This window comes from Mobula hypostoma, chromosome 8 (assembly GCF_963921235.1).
Source record: "Mobula hypostoma chromosome 8, sMobHyp1.1, whole genome shotgun sequence".
NCBI classification, from domain to species: Eukaryota; Metazoa; Chordata; class Chondrichthyes; order Myliobatiformes; family Myliobatidae; genus Mobula; species Mobula hypostoma.
In genome coordinates this window covers 49,781,778-49,798,176 of record NC_086104.1, presented here as the reverse complement: position 1 = coordinate 49,798,176, position 16,399 = coordinate 49,781,778, and the positions used below count along the sequence as shown (strand labels likewise).

The 16,399-nt window shown below is 42.4% G+C and overlaps 1 long non-coding RNA gene across 2 annotated transcripts in view; it reads left to right on the top strand.

Moving 5' to 3' along the window:
* Nucleotides 1-2,855: 2,855 nt before the first annotated feature.
* LOC134350531 (uncharacterized) overlaps nt 2,856-16,399 on the top strand; it is a 53,338-nt gene continuing 39,794 nt past the window's right edge. For both annotated transcript variants that reach the window (XR_010018931.1, XR_010018932.1), the window contains exon 1: nt 2,856-3,085. This is a non-coding gene — a long non-coding RNA (uncharacterized LOC134350531). The remainder of the gene's footprint in view (nt 3,086-16,399) is intronic.

Below are 16,399 nucleotides of genomic sequence, written 5' to 3'. Positions count from 1 at the left end.
GCACTGGTGCAGATGTGCTTATCTGAGAGGCTATAGGTCTCCCAGAATTCCTGTATCTCACACAAAGAACACAACACAGGACCTGGAACCGTTCTCACTGCACTAACTATGTACCAACAAAGGAAGAATGATAAAGAAACTTACCAGATACGTACCTTGGCAAAGCCTGATGAGTCAAAGCCTCCCCAGTCCAACACTGGTCCACTCCAACAATGGCTGAAGCTGCTTGAACAATGGATGCTCTGCTTGTCCCTGCAAGCCACCCATAAGCAACGTGTAGCAGCTGCTTAGCCCCCAGATCAGGGTCACGTGAAACCATGGGTATCACAACCATGGACTCTGCTGTGGGGTCTATATGCCCCGGCAGGCGGGCTGCACAACAGGTTCGGCAATTGTGCTTGTGAGCATGCACATCCCAGCTACCTACTGTTTCATTATGGCAGTATTTAACTCCCTTCTTTTCATTGTAATCTTGTTGAGACTTGTCCAAAACCACAGCAATGTTACGCTCTCTGCTTATCCTCGTCCTGCACTAGGAAAGAGGACTACCGCTTCGACTGACACTGGAAAGGAGTAATATTCATTTGCCATTTACTATTTAGTACTCGATTCCATTCTATCCCCCTCAGTACAGACCTTCCCACCTACATCCGCGACACTTGTCATGACCTCGATCTTCTCAGTAATTTACAATCCCCAGGCCTTGACCACCCCAAGGAAGTTCAGTCCCCATACAGCCTGACCTGCTCAGTTCCGCCAGCATTTTGTGTGCGTTGCATTATATTTCCAGCATCTGGAAGGTTTCTCATGTTACTATTTAGGTATTGCTTTCAGCTGCAGTGTTGGCATTTAATTTTCAGTTTGAGAATTTTAGTTAACGGTCCTGTTGGCCTAGTGTTTATTATTTTACTTTTCCTTTAAATCCTGCAACAATTCTGATAAAAATCAGTGAACTGTCAACCTGCCCCAGTGTCTATCTCTGTATGTGGGCCACATCCAAACATTCTGACAATGGGCAACATACATCAAAGTTGCTGGTGAATGCAGCAGGCCAGGCAGCATCTCTAGGAAGAGGTACAGTCGACGTTTCGGGCCGAGACTCTTCGTCAGGACTAACTGAAGGAAGAGTTAGTAAGAGATTTGAAAGTGGGAGGGAGAGGGGGAGATCCAAAATGATAGGAGAAGACAGGAGGGGGAGGGATGGAGCCAAGAGCTGGACAGGTGATTGGCAAAAGGGATATGAGAGGATCATGGGACAGGAGGCCCAGGGAGAAAGAAAAGGGGGGGGGAACCCAGAGGATGGGCAAGGGGTATAGTGAGAGGGACAGAGGGAAAAAAAGGAGAGAGAGAGAGAAAGAATGTGTGTATGAAATAAATAACGGATGGGGTACGAGGGGGAGGTGGGGCCTTAGCGGAAGTTAGAGAAGTCGATGTTCATGCCATCAGGTTGGAGTCTACCCAGACGGAATATAAGGTGTTGTTCCTCCAACCTGAGTGTGGCTTCATCTTTACAGTAGAGGAGGGCGTGGATAGACATATCAGAATGGGAATGTCTCCTCCCCGTGCCAGCTCTCCAAAAACCTTAAATTAATTGATTTTATAAATATTTATCTATTTCCACCTGAATACAGTTTATAATCTGTACTCTACCGCCCTCAGGGGAGACATTTCTATGCACGTCAGTTTTAAATGAGCGTCCCTTAACTTTGTTGCCTTTTCCCTTTGTTTGAGATTCCCTCACTAGTGAAAACATCTCAACATCTATCCTGTGAAACACTCCCGGGATCTTGTACGTTTGAATAGGGTCACTCCTCTTACTTCTAAACTCCAAGGAATACAGACCCAAGCTGCCTGGTCCTTCTTGACAAGAGAACTCCTCACCCCAGGAGTCAGCCTGGTTGATCTTCTTTGGACTGCCTCCAATGTTGCAAAGGCCTTGGTTAGTGAGAGGTCCAACACTGCGCACAATATTCCAGGTATGGTCTCATTAACACACTGCAAACTACCCTATTCTTTAACTCCATCCCTTTTACAATGGAAGCCAATATGATGATAACCTTCTTTAATAGTTGTTGGATCTACTTAACTTTTTGTAATTCATGCACTAGAATACGTCTTAAACTTCTCTACATTTAGATAATGAACTACCTGATTCCTCTTACTACAGTGTTGGATTAGGATCCAGACTGTTTTTATTGTGCTCTCCCTTGTAGTTTTAGCTTTCTTTACACTTGTTTAGTGTTTGTATAATCACCCATTTGTCTGTAAATTTCTAGTAACTTGTCATACATTTGATCCTACACTTCAGTAGCTTCTTTGCAAAGTTGAAGTAGGAATCAGACCATATTTGTTCTCCGGTTTCTTATCTAAATAGGTTTGCATTTTAAAAGAAAAGCTCAAGTTCCTTTATTACTTCTTGCTTGTTTGTACAGGCAGACGTGTCAGATGACAAACATCAAATAAAACAGCTGCAATCTGTGCCTCATTCTTGAATTCCTAAGAACCTTCTGGACAACATCATCTCCAGATCTAATTTGGAGATCTAATCTCCAGATCTAATACCTCACGCTCAATTTGATGGACTGTCTCAGATCCCAATAACGTTTTTATTCCTAAGAATCCATTCTGGGTGGTAAGAATGTTACCTGTATTACTTGTTTAATGATTGAGTGAATGAATAGGAAAATGGAATCTCTGTTTATGATAGTGTTGATGTTGAAAAAACAAGTGGGGCATTCCTTGGCCACAAGATGTAATTGACTCAGAAAGGCACAGGTGAAGGTAATTATGATAACAACCATTAACAGATGGTATAAATTTACAAGGCAAGGAGGTTTTCTCCCTGTTGTCGCGGTAATGCACCATTAAGCTGGATGCCAACTGCTGTAAAACAAGATACAGACAGACAGACAGCTTTCTCCCTCTTAACCTCACTTTCTTTTATTTGTTTTATAGAAGTCAGGTAGTGTTTGCATTTTCTTCTGGAGCAGGATACCGAGTATTTGGTAAAGATATAAAGCGACTGTGGCCTGCAGTGAATCACCATGGAACGAAGGCCTTGGTCAACAGTGCTCTCTGTTTAAAGGTGAGTACTCTGTTAGTTAATATTCACTCATTGCTGAATGTTCTTTAACCATCAGTTTGCGTATTTAGCTGATTGACAGAAGTTCAGTTGTTAAGGAAAATTAAGTGGATGTTATATAAGGATGAGATGTATAGGCCTGGTGTGTGATTATCTGAAATTTGCTTTCTTGCAAACTGAATGATATTTTACTTACTTTACTTACTTCAGTCTCTTCCCCACACATTACCCCCCCCCCCCCCAAATCAACTACTTTTTCACCTGTTCTTGTAATCTTCCCTGTATGGTAAAGAATCTTTCTATATATGTCTCTCTCATTACTATAAATGTCTATCAGCCTCCATCACCTCTGCTGCAATGAAGCAGCCCAGCCTTTCTTGTCTCTCCTCATAACTGTAATCTTTCATTCCAGGCAACCTCCTGATAAATCTTTTCTGCACCCTCTCTGTTGTACTCTCACCCTTTCTGGAGTGTGGCTAGAACTGCATGCAAAATTTCAGCTGTGGTCTATCTGGTGTTTTATTAAGTTGTACCAAGTTGTCCCAGCTCTGTCACTCTCTGCCCTTACTAATGAATGCATGCTTCTAGCATGCCACTTCCACCATCCTAGCTACCTGTACTGCCACCTTCAGGGATCTTTTGAACTTGTTTATCCTGATCCCTTTATTCCTTGGGCCCTGCCATCCATGGTGTCTATCATACCCTTATTGACTGCAGTTCATCTTCCGCCTCTTTTGCCACGCCCCCCCCCCCCCACCACCACCCCCCCACCAACTTGCTACCCTCTGCCAAAATGCAACACCTTGCATTTGTTAGGATTAGTGAATACTTGTCAGGATTAATGAATTCACCAGTGAGATAGACCTTGATGTTTGTAAGAACAGCGTAAGAAACATATGCTAGAATATGCCAATGTTACAACAGTGGATGTGCTGGAACTTTTGAAAAACAAAGATTGATAATCCCTGGGACTGGACAGGATATGCCCAAATTACCATGGGAAGAGATTACTGCACTTTTGGCCACAATCATTATGTCCTCACTGGCAACAGAAGTAGTTCAGAGAGGTAAATGTTATTTCTTTGTTCAAGAAAGGGAGCAGTGATAACCTTGATAACTATAGACCAGTGACTCTTACATCAGTGACTCTTACATCAGTGGTGGGTAAATTATTGGAGAAGATTCTTTAGAGACAGGATTTACAAGCATTTGGAGAAACATAGTTTGTTTAGAGGTAGTCAGCATGGCTTTGTGAGGGGTAGTCATACCTCATGAGCCTGATTAAATACTTTGAGGATGTGACAAAGCACAGTCATGAAGGTGCGCTGTATCTGGATTTTTTTGATTGGCATTTGATAAGGTTCTCCATGATGGGCTCATTCAGATAGTCAGGAGGCATAGGATCCAGGGAAACTTGGCTGTTTGTATTCAGAACTGGCTTGCCCATAGAAGGCAGATTGTAGATCAAAGGAAGGTTGTAGATGGAGCTTTTACTGCCTGGAAATCAGTGGTGTTCAGCAGGGATCTGTTCTGAGAACCCTGCTCTTTGTAATTTTTATAAAAGACTTGGATGAGGAAGCATGGAATAGTAAGTTTGCAGTTGACACAGAGGCTGATTGTAGTTCAACCCAGAAAAATGAGAAGTGATACAATTTAGAAGGTTGAATTTGAAGGCAGAGTATTTGGCAGTGTGGAGGAATAAAGGGATATTGGGGTTTGTGTCCATAGATTCCTCAAAGTTGCCACACAAGTTGTTACAGTGGTTGAGAAGGTATATAGTTTGTTAGTCAGGGGACTGAGCTCAAGAGCTGTGAGATAACATCTCACCTGTAAAACTCAGGAAAACACTTGAAATATTGTGTTCACTTCTGGTTGCCTCCATCTATAGGAAGAATGTGGAAGATTTGGAGCGTGCAAAGATTTACTAAGGTGCTGCCTGGATTGGAGAGTATGTCTTATAAGAGAAGGTCGAGTGAGCTAGGGCTTTTCACTTTGGAGTGAAGGGGATAAGAGGTAACTTCATAGAGGTGTACAAGAAGCTAAGAAGCACAGAGCAGCTAGCCAGCACTCCTCCCTGCTCCCACCCCCCAGGGCACAAGAGGGCATGATTTTAAGATGATTGGAGGAAAGCATGGGGGGGGCATTGTCAGAGGTAGGTTTATAGTGGTGGATTCATTTAAGACTCAAGATATTCAAATGGTTTAAAGGAAATTGGACAATGGATGCATTAGCTCTATCTTGGAGAAGGTTAAAAATCTCAGCTCAACAATGTGGACCAAAGGGCCTGTGTTGTACTCTTCTATGTTCTATGTACTAGGATTCTTCTGAGCAAATTGTGGTGAATCTCTGTGAATAAACTTGTAAGAAAATGGTTCTTTTGATTTTCCTGGATGCTAATTCTCAAGTTTCTTTCTTCTTTGAAAAGCATTAGAAGAATAAATATTCAATTTGTGCAATTGTTTTGATTTGAGATTAAATGGCTGTTCAAGACTGTGCATTTATGCAACCTCCATTTCGTACATCCTTCAAGCAGTTCAGACAGCATGTAAAATGTGATGGTTCCAATTCAGGTCAGCAAGAAGACTGGAAAATATTAAACAAATCAAATAAATATATAGAAGCTCTTCCAATTTGATAGCAAAAGTACATTTGATTAAAGCATTATTAAATCTGGAAATGACTACCATTAGTGAGTTACTTTTATTTCAATTTAATCTAACCCTCATTCATTTTGATATTTCCAGAGCATCTGCTATAATAGATCATAATCCCCCAGGATACACACCCCACAATTTTGGCACTATCAACTTTCAGAAATTTCAGTACCTCAGCTTTTCCTGGTTTCATAAAAGTTGTTATTAACAACCAACTATACAGAAGTAGTTTTTAATACTTCATAATTTAGTAAAGAAATACAGTTGTGGTTTTTGAAATGCTGTGTTGGTTAAAAGCAGCCTGGTCTGCAAAATAGAAATGCAACTAAACCATTGTAGCAAGAAGAATATAATGAAGGAATTTGTAACATTTGGATTATTTTTTTCATGGAACAGACTTTTGCTTGTATGTCACATTTAAATCAGGCAAAACCAATGATATGAAACGTACTCTTCATTAGATGTGTACACAAACACAAGGCAGCTTCCCTTTAGAAAATCATCCATATACTTTTGGGGTTTAATGTTGAAGCTCAATTGGATTTCAAAACACTATGGAATCCTCAATGCATATAAAACCATGAGACATTTCATTGATAAAGAAAATCATCACCTTCAGATTTAATTATTCACTCATCCAGTTGAAAGGATGGTTATTTCAACATCAACTGAAATTATTGTTGCTGCTTAACAATTTGACTTTTTTTCTTCTCTTTCTCCCCCCCTCCCCCACCCACACACAACTATTAACTTGGATCTCATGTTCTTTTATGGCTCTTTCAGTTGTTTCAGTATTTGATTTCTTAATCTGACTCAAATGCAATAATAGTAAATGAATACCTGCTGTAGGCTTTCCTCCAATAATTTACCCAGTAAATTAATTCTGTAATAAGGGCCTACGCCTATTACATCAGGGCAAGTATATTGCAATGACATTAAACTTTAATTTGGGCTCATATTGCTGTACAGGTATTTCTAAACTTGTGTACAGATTAAACTAGTATTTCCGCCAGTTTTGAGATGACAAAGTGTAGCAAATTTTATGTAGGTTGTTTCCATTCAGTCTTTATAATTGAAAACATTTGTGGGAAATGCAGTACACTGAGGGAGCAGGAACTTGAAGGAGTATGGAAGCAGTTGGGTATGTAGTTTAGCCACTGAATAAAATCCTGTTATTCCTGAGCAATACAGGGAAGCATAGGCTTAAAACTGAGAACTGGAGAACCCTTTGCTAGTTTGTTTTTAATGATTCTTGGAAGCTGCAAATTTAATGTTTCTGCTATTGTAGTACTTTAGTGTCTAAACTATTAGAAATGCCAACAAGGCATCTGTTGATAATATTTGTAGATCTGAAAATTCGGCTAACTTTTCTACTAAGGTTCAGCAATTTAAAGCTATTGATGAACATCTGACATTTTTTTTCAATACAATAACTTCAGGCATGACTGCAGTTTTTTTTAGATTTTAAAAATGTTTGTCGGAGCAGTGCAGCCAGGATAATCAAGGACATGACCCACCCAGCCAACACATTTTCCGTCCCTCTTCCCTCCGAGAGAAGGCTCAGGAGCTTGAAGACTCGTACGGCCAGATTTGGGAACAGCTTCTTTCCAACTGTGATAAGACTGCTGAATGGATTCTGACCCAGATCTGGGCCGTACCCTCCAAATATCCGGACCTGCCTCTCGGTTTTTTTGCACTACCTTACTTTCCATTTTCTATTTTCTAATTAGGATTTATAATTTAAATTTTTAATATTTACTATCGATATGTACTCCAGGGAGCAGGAACCGCAGAATCAAATATCGCTGTGATGATTGTACATTCTAGTATCAATTGTTTGGCGACAAAGTATAAAGTATGTTTTGTTTAACTTTGTGTATTTTCTGAAGCAAATTGTGAAGAAGCAGTATTTAGCATGCCCACATTTGCTGTAGTGTGTTAGTAAGGAAACTGACTTAACAAGGTGATTCAGTGTCCCATTTTAAAGTGTAAACATTACATGTACCTAATTCCTTTCCCCTCAAGTATTCTCAAATAACGCTTTAACAAAGTGACCAAATAACAAATATCCTTTTTAAGGATTGAGACAGACATGCCCTGTTAAGTATAACCACACTCATTCAAGGTTTGAACCTTGTGCTATAATTTAAGGTAGTGGCCAAGGCATTTAAGAGAAGCAGAAGTTGTCGAGGATGAAAATTTAATAAGCATTGGACAACTCTGCAGAAATTAATAAATCTATTTTGAGCAAGAGGAAAGTAATAAAACACTTTGAACCTATATGTCATGGAAGGAGCTTGCATATTTATTAATGTTAATGGATTACAGCACAGAACATTCTATCATGGAATCCACACTATCTCCCAGCAGATTAATTCCATTTCTTTTTATTATTGTAGTGTTACTACAACCTCTGTGTGCCCACTCTCCAACTTCCCCTTGTGTTTTTTTTTTGCCACTTCATTACTTTAGTGGATAATTTATACCAGCCATTTAATCCTGTGACATGTGATTGGGATGTGGGAGAACCGACCAGAAGCAGCAGCAGTTACAGAGACAATGCAAACTTATCACCTGATGGGATCACTGAAATGTAGAAACTTTTAAATGTGGCAGTACAGTGGTAGAAAAGCAATCTCACAGCTCAAGGAATCTGGACTCAATCCTGAACTTGAATGCTGTTTGTGTAGTTTGCACAGCATGGGTTTCAGTTGGCTTTCACATATCCCATCTCATTCCAACTATTTGGTTGGTAGGCCCCGTGACATTGCCTTTGCAGATGATTGAGAGAACTTAGAGGGATGTTATTAACTGGCATATGGGCGTAGAATAGGTTACAGGAGTAATTGATGGGATCAATGGGAATATTCAGCTGGGAATGGCATAATGAATCATTGGGGGGGGGTTAAATGAAAAGTTTGTGAACATGTTTGGTGTAGGGAGAGGGAGGGGAAGGGAACAATGCCAATTTCATTTCAATAAAGTTCTATAGAGAAATGTAGATCAAGAAAATCATTTCATCAATTTCTGAAAGTTGTAAACAAACAATGAATCTATTTAAGGGCTGATTTTATTTTTTTTAAAAAACTGTCCACTGAGGTGAAGCATGCAAACATAACAGCAACCTTACTGCAGAGTGTAAGTTCCAAACTGCACTGGCAGCTGCAGAATTGAGCAACATTAAGCATTAAGTTAATCTGTAATTGATGTCTTGAGTACTTTAACGGCAGAAATAAAAAATGTCCTTAGCTAAAGTGTTCCATTATCTTTACAGCTTTGTCTAAACTACAAAAAGCTGAAGTGATTTTCCAGAGTTGGCAATAAACTAAATGTTTTTAACTAGATGTCACAGGACAGTAAATATTTAAAAATTACTAGTCTGGCAGAAATTTGAAGGTAAAATTTTTCAAATTTGGCCTGAAACAATAATTAGATATTCTTTTCCCAAATCTGGCTTTTATGATAGCTTTCCACTCCAATGCAATTGAGTTAGGTCTGGCAGAGCACACTTGGATATCCATGAGACACTGCAGATCTTTAGTAGAAGCACATTCTGTGACATTGTTTTTCACTTTCAAGCCAGGGCATCTACCCTGTTTCGCTGGGGTGCAGAAGGGCAAGTCAGGAGCAGCAGAAGGCATTACTTAAATTGAGGTGTCAGTCTAGTGAAACTGCACGATGGGACTATTCGTGTGCTGTTTTAGTTCTTCAGCAATACAACAGACAAAACTAATCAGTGGATAAAATCTACATTCTGTATTCCTAACATATTTAGTCCTAAATGTGGTGACCAATTTACAAAAAATTTTTTAAAAAAAGTAAAGAAGGAAGTGAGAGAAGGGGTTGGTGTTTTTACAAGTAACAGGGTGGGAGGAGGTATAGTCTTCTGCTGAGGAAACACTGGGTTGGGGGGTGGGCAGCACGGGCTCCAACACCTCATTCCTGGGCAGCTGTAAACAGGCAACTCTGCAACTTGAGGCTGAGGCCGTCTCCTCACTACAACTAAAGCCACACAGTTCTCCCTCTGTCGGCCAGTGAATCAGACTTGCAGTATTACACATTAACAATGCCCACCAGGGTTTTGCAATCACAAAGGTGACTAAGATGATTGCTCGTTACTGAGATTGCTCATTATCTTTGTGCACTGCCTCTGCCACCTCTCTGACACAGGCAGTAGCATGAGCTGCACCAAGTCCAGTTCCTTGAGTTTCTGTCACTGAGCAACTCAAAATGGGGGTAGACATTGCAGTACTTTAAGTTCCTAATGTCCAACAGGGCCTTGAGATCATTAAAAAAAAATGCATTTTAAAAAGACAAACAATTTTGATTGGTCCTGTAGAAGCCTCTGTGACTAGGCACAATGCCACCTTGCAAAACAATGACAAGGCCAGGCGTGCCAGGGTTTTGTAGCTCCATACCATTCAGCACAGATTCTACTGCCCTAAACTTTCATTCCCTTCACTAAAGTACAACAGCTGTAGTATATTCCATCTACACAATGCAATGCAATTGCTCCTCCAACACCAAACCAGTCACCTCTACCACAAAGGTAGCAAGTGCATGGAACACAATCATTTACAGATCCCCCTCCAAGTCACACAATTGCCTGACTTGGAAACACATTCTCAGTCTTTCATTGTAATAAGGTCAAAGACCTAGAACACTCTAACCACTGCAGTGGTGAATGTTCTCCCAGTCTGATGTTGGGTAATGGAGGTGAATCACCATCTACTTGATAAAGGCAATAAATGCCTACCTTGATAACAAAGCCCAGAATCTGAAAATGAATTAAGTTTGTTTTTAAAGGTTCATTGCCGATTTAGCTTGCTGCCAGATTGAAGAACCTGGCAAACTGGTTTGATAAACTTTGATTCTATTCCATTAAAATGTATATGATAGAAGAATAAGGGATTTTTAATAAAAACAAACCTGCAAGAGGGTGGAGCACTGAGGTGGAGGAAGATGGCAAATGGGTGTGTAATAAAATTAGGAGTAATTTTTGGAATTTTTGGAGTGTTGGCGCGTGGCCAAGTGGTTAAGGTGTTGGTCTAGTGATCTGAAGGTCGCTATTTCAAGCCTCAGCTGAGGCAGCGTGTTGTGTCCTTGAGCAAGGCACTTAACCACACAGTGCTCTGCGATGACACTGGTGCCAAGCTGTATCGGCCCTAGTGCCCTTCCCTTGGACAACATCGGTGTCGTGGAGAGGGGAGACTTGCAGCATAGGCAACTGCCGGTCTTCCATACAATTTTGTCCAGGCCTGCGCCCTAGAAATCTTCCAAGCTGCAAATCCATGGTTGCACGAGACTAATGGATGCCTGCACAATTTTTGGAGAAAATGAGCCCAGAGGAAATCTGGGAAAGTCTTCAAATGATTGTGAATAAAAGTTAATTGGAATTTAAGAAATATAGATACCTCTTTCATTATATATTTCAAGGGCTAAGGTGTATAAATGGGTGGAGGTACAGTTTACTTGCAATTTACAGCAGAGTGATAGGGTTTTGGCTCAATGGGCTTAGGCAGTAACGGGATGAGGCGAGGTAGGTTTACTGGTGTTATTTGCGGAAAGGAGGAAGTATGTGTGTGAGGCCAGTTTTCTGTGCTCGGTGTCAGATGTGGAAGGTCCTGGAGTCTCCCAGCCTCCTGGACGGCCATATCTGCACCAGGTGTGTCGACCTTCAGCTCCTAAGGGACCAAGTTAGGGAACTGGAGATGCAGCTCGATGATCTTTGCCTGATCAGGCAGAGCGAAGAGGTGATAGAAAGGAGTTATAGGCAGGTGGTCACACCGGGGCCATGGGAGACAGAGAAGTGGATCACAGTCAGGAGGGGGAAGGGGAAGAGTCTGGTACTAGAGAGTACCCCTGTGGCTGTACCCCTTAACAATAAGTATTCCTGTTTGAGTACTGTTGTGCGGGGGGAGACAGCCTACCTGGGGGAAGCAACAGTGGCCGTGCCTCTGTCACAGAGTCTGGCCCTGTGGCTCTGAAGGGTAGGGAAAGGAAGAGGAAGACAGGAGTGATAGGGGACTCTATAGTTGGGGGTTAGACAGGCGATTCTGTGGACGCAGGAAGGAAACTCGGATGGTAGTTTGCCTCCCAGGTACCAGGGTCTGGGATGCTTCAGATTGCGTCCAAGATATCCTGCAGTGGGAGGGAGAACAGCCAGAGGTCGCGGTACATATTGGAACCAATGACATAGGTAGGAAATGGGAAGAGGTCCTCAAAAAAAGACGACAGGGAGTTAGGAATGAAGTTGAGAAGCAGGACTGCGAAGGTAGTAATCTCGGAATTACTGCCTGTGCTACGCGACAGTGAGAATAGGAATAGAATGAGGTGGAGGATAAATGCGTGGCTGAGGGATTGGAACAGGGGGCAGGGATTCAGATTTCTGGATCATTGAGACCTCTTTTGGGACAGGTGTGACCTGTACAAAAAGGACGGGTTGCACTTGAATCCCGGGGGACCAATATCATGGTGGGGAGGTTTGCTAAGGCTACTGGGGAGAGCTTGAACTAGAATTGCTGGAGGGTGGGAACCGATCTGAAGAGACTGGGGAAGAGGAGGTTGGCTCACAAATAGAGAAAGCTTGTAGACAGTGTCACACAGGTGAGAAGGTCAGCAGTCTAATGAACTGAGACGGCGCGAGCTGAGACACGAGCTGGGAAGTCACCATGGTAACAGCTCAGAGTGGTTGAGCTAACGGACGCTGGAATTTTGGAGGGATTATAAAAAGTTGAGCCTTCAGGCTGATAACAGCAGAGGAGACATAACACGAGAGAACTGCGGAAGCTACCCGAGAAACCACTGGTGGAGTTTAAGACCACCGCGAGGGTGGAGGCGATGGACCGATTAATTTCCACCCATGATTACCAGTGCAGGTAAGAGCTTGCCTGTGGGGGGGGGGGGTCTGGTGTTGGTAAACCTGTGCCATGGGTTAGTAGACCGTTCCCTACAAGGGGCGCTGTCCATCTGTGCCTGTGTGGGGGTCACACGAAGTGACTCTGAAGACAACGGAAACAAGAACAACTAAAGCTGCCAACTTGAACATTATCTCTATCTCCATCTCCATCAATTCAACTCGATGCAACACAAAGTGAACTGAACTGCTTAAACTTACCTGACACTGTAAGACTGATATCTACCTCCTGGACTATTATTTTTTGTATCCACACACACATTTATGGATATATATATGTAATAGTTTATAACCCGTATCGTATTATCCGGTTTAATGATATTAATTCGTAGTAGTAATAAATATAGTCTCAATTTATAGTAAACCAGACTCCAGGTGTGTTCCATTTCTGCTGGTCCTTTTCAACCTATCACGGGGTTTGTGACAAAATTGGGGGCTCGTCTGTGATCTGAACCAACTTGGTTGGAGCCAATTTTCGAAGTTGTGAGGGGGCTTGTCTTGATTGGGGAAATCCCTTGTAATTAATCTGTGTGTGGAAAACAGAAATGGAGGCTAGTGAAGTTATAGAGAACCCTCCTCCTCTGTTTTTGAGGAGTGTCAGAAGGAGGTTCTATGTGACATTGCTAAGAAATGGAAACTTTCCGGAATACAGAAGAGTATGACGAAGGCAGGAATTCGGAGGAAAATAGCTGAATACTGTGTTGGGAAAGAGTTATTTGAGGAGGAGTCGCTACAGGAGTTTCCGATGGGGAATAAGGAGACCCTGTTATGACTAGAACAATTAAGAATAGAGAGACTTAAGTTCAAGGCTGTAGAGGCAGAGAAACAGAGGGAGTTTGAGAGGGAGATGCGGTGTCAAGAGGGTCAAGTGTTAGGCTGTGGTGGCGAGAGGGGTGTATCAATTAATGTCAGTCAGGAAATTAAGTTGGTACCTCCGTTTGCTGAAGAAGATATTGATAGGTACTTCCTACATTCTGAGAAAGTGGCTCAGAACAGGAAGTGGCTGAGGGAGGACTGGGCAGTATTGCTGCAAAGGGAAGGTGCAGCAAGCATATTCTGCCTTATCTGTGACCGAGTCGACTAAATATGATACTGTGAGGGAGGCTGTGCTTAAGGTCTATGAAATGGTGCCAGAAGCGTACCGACAGAAGTTTCAGGGTTTGAGGGAGTCTGGGAACCAGACATATATAGAGTTTGCCTGTGAAAAGGAGAGGTACTTTGATTGGTGGTGTGCCTGGAAAGAGGTAGACAAGGACTACCACAAAGCGAGACAGCTGATGCTGATCGAGGAATTTAAAGAGTGTGTCCCTAGTGAGATACGGGCATACGTAGAAGAGAAAGAGGTTGAGACTCTTTCCGTGGCTGCTAGGTTAGCAGATAAGTTTGCCCTGACTCACAAAATTAAGCTTTTCCCGAGTAAGAGTTATCAGAAGAGTTACCGGGATAATCCACTGAGTAAAACAGAAAACAAGGCAGGGGCTGGTGACAGAGGTAAAGAGGAGGGGAAACTGACCAAAAATAAGTTTCCCAGTTTTACCTGTTACTACTGCAGAAAGCCTGGCCATGTGGTGTCTAACTGTCTTATTTGGAATAAAGAAATGGGAAAGGAGAAGGGGAAACCCCTGACGTGTGTGCTCCGGCAGCTGAGACCACACGAAGGAAGGTGGGGTCTGGCCGAGTTTAGGAAGGGATTGAGTGGTTTATTATCAAGGGTTTTGTGTCTGTGAAGGAGGGGTCACCCCTAGTTCCAGTGAGAATCTGGCGTGATACTGGAGCTTTTCAGTCACTGATTTTAAGTGATGTCTTAGAATTTGGTGACGACACAAAAATGGAGCAAGTGAATATTCTGGAAGGTATTGGCAAGGGAACAGAGGTCGTGCCTTTGCACTAAATAATTTTGAAATGTGTCTTAGTGTCTGGACCAGCTGAGTTAGGGATATGACCTAAATTACCGATAGCTAACATGAACGTCTTGTTGGGAAATGACCTGGCAGGAAAAGATGTATACCCAAGGTTACAGCTAACAAGCCGGCCTGCTGTTAGTGAGACAAGCGCAGACAGTGAACTTTATCCCGCATGCGCGGTCACAAGAAGTATGACAAGGAAGGCTGCAGAAGTGAAGCGATCTGGACGGGAGGGGTCAGGTGCCCGTGATAGCAAAGACAGGGGTACGGATCCTACTGACTTATCTGAAACTTTTCTGCCGTCTGTGTTCGACCAGGACCCAGGTAGTGAGGCGGATAAGAGGGGTTTATCATTGTCCAGGCGGAAGCTTGTGGAAGAGCAGGATAGGGATCCTGAGATTGCAGTTTTAAAAGAGACAGCTCTTTCCGAGGATGAAATTCAGAGGGAGTCAATGGGTTACTATCTGAAGGATGGGGTATTAATGAGAAAGTGGAGGCCACCAACAGTACCTGCCAATGAGGATTGAGCCGTGGTGCACCAGGTGGTGGTTTTAAAGATGGCTCATACAATGCCTTTAGGGGGCCATCTTGGTGCTGGAAAGACAGGGCACAAAGTTATGAAAGAATTTCATTGGCCGGGTGTAAGAAAGGATGTGGCGTTTTTTTGTAAAACTTGTCACATGTGTCAAGTGGTAGGGAAACTGAATCAGACTATCCCAAAAGTGCCACTTCACCCCATACCAATTTTTTGTGAACCTTTCTCCAGGGTCATTGTGGATTGTGTTGGCCCACTGCCAAAGACTGCAGGTGACCACCAATACTTGTTAACCATTATGTGCGCTGCCTCTAGGTTCCCAGAAGCAATACCCCTCAGGAACCTAAAGGCTAAAACAGTGGTGAAGGCACTTATCAAGTTCTTCATGTTAGTGGGTCTCCCCAAGGAGATGCAATCGGATCAGAGCAGTAATTTTACATTGGGTGTATTCCAACAGATAGTTATGGAACTGGGAGCAAAACACATTTTGTCCACGGCATACCATCCCCAATCCCAGGGCGCGATAGAGAGGTTTCACTCTACCCTCAAAACCATGATTAAAATGTTGTTTTGGTATGGAAAACAAAAAACATTGGGATGAGAGTATACCTTTACTCCTATTTGCAATAAGAGATTCGATCCAGGAATCGTTGGGGTTCAGTCTGTTTGAGCTCGTGTTCAGTCATAGGCCTCAAGGACCTTTGACCTTACTGAGAGAGCAATGGTCTGATAAGGAAGTGCGAATTGGTGTATTGGATTATGTTTTAGAATTTCGAGACAGGCTGAGCAGGGCTTGTGACCTTGTGAAACATAATCTCCAAGACTCCAGGCTGATATGAAGCACTGGTATGACAGACAGGCGAGGGAGCGAAGCTATGAGGTTGGAGATAAAGTCTTGGTTTTGTTTCCCTTAGAGACTAACCCTCTCCAGGCTCAATTTAGTGGACTTTACAAAATAATGAGGAAAACTGATATGTTATCAGGACACCTGGTTGAAGGAAGACTACTCAATTAGTGCATGTGAATCGAATCTAATCAAACCTTATTTTCATTCTGAATCTGTATCAGTTGGGGTCACGACCAAACAAGACCCAGCTGCAAAGACTAGCCCAGAGATAACGGGGGAGTGTAATGAGCAGTGTCTGGTTTCAGCTCGACTCAAGAATGCTAGTGTTTTGGAGAACATATACAGTAAAATTAACCACCTGGAACTGAAACAACCGCAACAGATAAAGGAGCTAATTGGAAAACATTCCGATCTATTCCCAGATACACTGAGGCAGTGTAGTATAGCTACCCAAGATGTCA